The sequence below is a fragment of the Panthera tigris genome, chromosome X (assembly GCF_018350195.1).
Source record: "Panthera tigris isolate Pti1 chromosome X, P.tigris_Pti1_mat1.1, whole genome shotgun sequence".
NCBI classification, from domain to species: Eukaryota; Metazoa; Chordata; class Mammalia; order Carnivora; family Felidae; genus Panthera; species Panthera tigris.
This window is the reverse complement of record NC_056677.1, coordinates 28,108,328-28,113,297: the sequence shown is the minus strand read 5'-3', so window position 1 is coordinate 28,113,297 and position 4,970 is coordinate 28,108,328. Positions and strand designations below refer to the sequence as shown.

Sequence of the window (4,970 nt, the reverse complement as noted above, 5' to 3'; positions counted from 1 at the left end):
AACATGTAACTACCATTTATCTCTGCACACGAGTGTGTGTGTGTGTGTGTGTGTGTGTGTGTGTGTGTAGAAAGAGAATGTTCATAGCAGCTTTTTAAAAAAAATTATTTTGAGAGACAGAGAGAGAGAGGAGAGGGTGCATGTGCAAGCAGGGGCAGGGCAGAGAGAGAGGGAGAAGGAGAGAGAGAGAGAATGAGAGAATCCCAAGTAGGCTCCGTGCTGTCAGTGCAGACCTCAGTGCAGGGCTACGTGTCCAAAGCTGCGAGATCACGAATTGAGCCTAGATCAAGAGTCAGATGCTTAGCTACGTGAGCCATCCAGGCACCCCTCGTAGCAGCTTAATTTCTAAAAGCTAAAACTGGAAATGACTGTGGTATAGTCACATGATGGCATATTATAAAGCAGGGAAAATGAACAAATGATAGTTATACACAATACATAGGATGGACCACTCTCCCGAAAGAGTTTTGAGCCAAAGAAGTGAGACACAAAAGTATACCTACGATGATTTCCTTTTTTTTAATGTTTATTTTTTTTAATGTTTATTTTTGAGAGAGACCGAATGTGAGTGGGGGAGGGGCAGAGAGAGAGGGAGACCCAGAATCCGAAGCAGGCTCCAGCCTCCGAGCTGTCAACATGGAGCCGGATGTGGGGCTTGAACTCATGAACTGTGAGATCATGACCCGAGCTGAAGTCGGATGCTTAACTGACTGAGTCACCCAGGCGCCCCTACTATGACTTCTTTTAATTGAATTTCAAAAACAGGCAAAATTGTTCCATGGATTTAGGAATCAGGAGACTAGTTACATTTTGGAAGGAATGAAAGCAGTTAAATGCATGAGTGCATCTTGTGAAGTGTTGAAAGTATTGCCTATTTTGACCTGGTGCTTGATACATGGGTGCATTTGCTTTGAGAAAATGTATCATGGTCTACCCTCAGGGACACTTTTCTAGATGTATGTGATACTTCAGTTCCTATTTTTAATGTTAAAAAAAGAGGAACCTTTGAAGGTAAAGTAAACCTAACCTTACAACCTCCCAAATGCCAAACAATGGCTTATTTATCAGTCTGACAGTATGCTTGGTATTTTCTCATGAAATTGTTTGATGAAATGTGATAAGTGAATATACAAAATTAGAATAAGATTAATGCATTTTATGGATCTTTTCTTAGATGGTCATATTTCTTTCTGAAAATGTAGAACCCTGAGAACTCCCCTGAGAACTTGTTTGAGCAGGCAAAGACCCCGAAATGAGGACTTAAATTTGAGAAGGAGCCCTTAAAGAGCAGATTTCCACAATTCTCCCGTTTGACTGAGAGCCTTAATAGGGAATGTCATAAAATTGAGGTCTCTGTATGAAAAGGACAGAATCTCAAGTAAAACATTTTCGTGTGGAAACCAAAACCCAGAGCGAAATAACCTTTGCTTGAAGTAGCCCCAGGCTAAAAGACACAGACTGTAAATGTTCAAAGGTAAATTTATTATCATTTTATACTTCTCCATTATTTTGTAATAAAAGAAAGTACAAAAGAAATGGAAAAGATTCCCCAGGAACATGTTTATTAGTCTCTGATTATTACCACACAGTAAACACACAATTAAATCAAAGAGAATGTTCAAGAGCAGGATTTTTTTTCCCTAAAGATGTGCTTAGGTATTCTATACTAGATGAATAAATGAGCCTGGGGCAGGATATACATAAATTGGCACGTTAAATAAAATAGTAGACAGGGCTATTTCAAATTTCCTTTTAAAAATCATAGATTCTCAAATTAGAATGAAGGCATTGATTGGAGAAGTTGACTAATCAGACCTTCAATAATAATGTTAGTGCATTTACATGCAGCACATTATTTATTGAGTGTCTACTATGTGTTAAGTTGTATGCTAGGTGGTAGGAACACTGTAGTCAGTGATCAGAACAAACAAAACCCTATATGTCATAGAGTTTACAGTCACATACCAGAGGGCAGTAACATGTACAATGTACATTGTGATAGCTATGTGAACGAGTAAGAGATAAACAGAACAGAAGGTGTGGGAAGACCTCTCAGTTAAATTGTGATATGGTAAAGCCTGGAAGGAAGTGAGGGAGGGAGCCATGGCATCATCTATAGGAAAATGGTCCAGACAGAAGGATAAAAAGATCTTGGGGAGAAACAAAACGTTTGCAAACAGGACTTGCTAGGGACACAGGACTGAGTATGGAGAAAACACAGCAGAGAAGGGGATCGGAGAGGTACCCGGGTACTTATGGGAGGTGTAAAACATGGGAAGACATTATTAGGCTTGGAACTTAATTGGGAAGGAGATGACAATGACTAAAAATAAAAGGGCTGCTATGAATTGAATGGCTAATAAAACCAGTTCTTTAAAAATGAGAGAAATAGTTAATAAGAAAGAAAAACTTACAAGAAAAGTATTTAAAAACAGTACCATTTTTATCCAGGGAGGTTATCGTCTGTAATGAAAACATAATACAACTTATCGCATAATAGAAATACTACTAAAACCACTAAGACAATTTAATGGAAATACTTTTTGATGTTATAGGCTGCTTTATTTTTCCAAGATTTATAACGTCTTTGCAATGCACATGGGTGAAAATCCCCCTACTGATAGAGTTCTCTAGTTGGGTCAAAAGGCCACTGATAACAGGAGGGACATCTAAAGTGAAAGTATTAGCGTAAGGTTAAAGCACAGGGCCTGGCAAATGCCTGCCAGGGGCACTTTGCAAAAGGAAAGTCTTCAGAGCCCCTTTGTGGGGACCCGCGGCCACCCCTGAGTTCCCTTGGGCCCCTTGGGTGGAGGGGATCCTGTAAACTTTTTTGCATCCGTATAACCACCACCCATTTCTGCATGGTTTTCTTCACCTCAACCTGCACCCTGACCATCTCTTTGAATTCTCTCATCTCCTCATTCCTCAAATGCATATTGTTTATGGCCTTGTAATCCTGGAGCCACCAAGCCAGCCCCTTGTTGGTTTCTCTTTTGGCCTTCTTGGTCACTTTCCTGCAGCCTTGGTTCCCTGGCTGGCTTTTCTTCTTCTTTTGGCTTTCCCTGGCTCTCGGGCTTTCTGTCTTTTGGCTTTGCCACACTGCTGGCTTTTTCCTTGTCCTTTCCTAGTTCCTCATTTTCTGCCTTTCCCTTGTGATTTGTCTTTCCCTCAATTTCTAACTTTTCTTCGTTTTCCAGAATACAAGCTACTGCTGGCTTCTCTGCACCCCATGGCTGTTCTTTGTATTCCAGCTTTCCTTGTTCTCAGGCATTCCTTCATTCCATCGCAGAGTTTTTCCATGTTGAGATTTTCCCCCCTTTTCCAGTCATGCAGGGATTCTAGACAGGTTCCTCCTCCTTCTATAGCCTTGCAGAAAGTTGCAGGGGCCGGGGCAGGCCTGCGCCTCCTGCTACTCTCTGAAGCCCAGACCCCTTGCTGCCAAGGCAGCTCAGGGAGCTGGTTCCATACAGGCAGTGGAAGAAGATGGCACAGGGACTGGATGGCAAGGTCGGAAATACAGTTTTATTCAGAGCCTTTAATTCACCATTGTCATATTAGAACACATTTAGCAACTAACTAACTAACTAACTAACTAAATAAATAAATAAATAATTGAGACTATGGATGGCGTAAATAAACTGTAGATTTAATAGCAATTTGCTTCCCATTAATACTCCAAAGCGCAGATGATTCTATGAAATATGTGTGCATTATGTGTAAACCTCCTGCCCCATAAAGTTGGATTTTCAGGAAAAGCAATAGTTTATCATTTAATTTAAATTAGCTAAATCCAAATCTGAGCTCTCAAGCAGGCATTCCGAAAATTCTCAGTCATTATGAGGAAAGCTCTTCCCTCTCCCTAGCAATGGCCAGAGAACACTAGGCCTATGTGGTGCCTCATATAGGCAGGGGAAAAGCCTTTCCTCTTTAGTCCATTGCAGTATGCACTGATACAGTCACCCCCTAAGCCCGAGTCTTCTCATGAAGCCAAGTGTCTCATTAATATCACTGGCATGAAACAGAAAGCCTGCAAAGACCAAGCTGAAGAGACTGTAACAAAGTAAATATATACAGAAATGTGAGGAGAATCAAATCCCTGGTGAAACACGTAGGGATTAGCATGAGTTAATAGCCTTTATCCCTAAACCTAAAGAGACAATGAGGACAGAGCTGTTACCTCAAAGCAGTGAAAGCTCTGACACTGTGAGAGGGACCACTGGCCAGCAACTGTGACCATAGGTATCTAAATGAAGTTACCCTCAAATCGTGGCCTGCTGGGTGAGTTGGGAGACGATCGATACCTTGGTCTCTCTATCCAATCCTCCAATATCCTGCCCATGCTACCCACTGGTTAAGCTCAGCTAAAGGCTAGAAGGTGAGAGCTCCTAGGTGATGAAGTCATCTGATACTAGATGAGTCATCTCATATGCCACAGGGGTGAAGAACTGGAGATTGGGGAACAAACAGAGAATAGCCAGCATTCCAAGTACCTCTGTTTTCTGGTCACACGAGGACGTGAGAATGTCTGCACTGAGAGCCCTAATGTTGGCTGGGGTCCATCCTTGCTGGATGTACCAGGAAGCCATTCACTTTTAAAACCACACCATCTCTGTTTCCTGGTAGGGCGTGGAGATGGTTTCTGGCTAATTTTGGGAACCATCGGATATCACATCCCTTCAGATGCTTCTGGGAAACATCAGAGCCAGAAAACTAAAACAGACCAAGAGTTATTTCTAATTTCTGCTCGGCTGCACAAACTTACCAAAGGCATAGGAGAAGATAAATTTATAAAAAAATATTACTAAAAAAATATTCCTGCCATTTGTACAAAGATGGATAATGTATTAGGATGCAGTGAAAATGTCATTAAGTATATAAAAAGAAGAGCTTTTAAAGTGCATACTCATAATAATAATAGAATACTAGAAATTAATAACACTTTTAAAAATTCAATTTGATTAATTTAAAAT

The 4,970-nt window shown here is 40.9% G+C and overlaps 1 pseudogene; it reads right to left on the bottom strand.

The window, feature by feature from the left end:
- Positions 1-2,750: 2,750 nt before the first annotated feature.
- Positions 2,751-3,300, bottom strand: LOC122235328 (annotated as a pseudogene).
- Between the last annotated feature and the right edge of the window lie 1,670 nt (positions 3,301-4,970).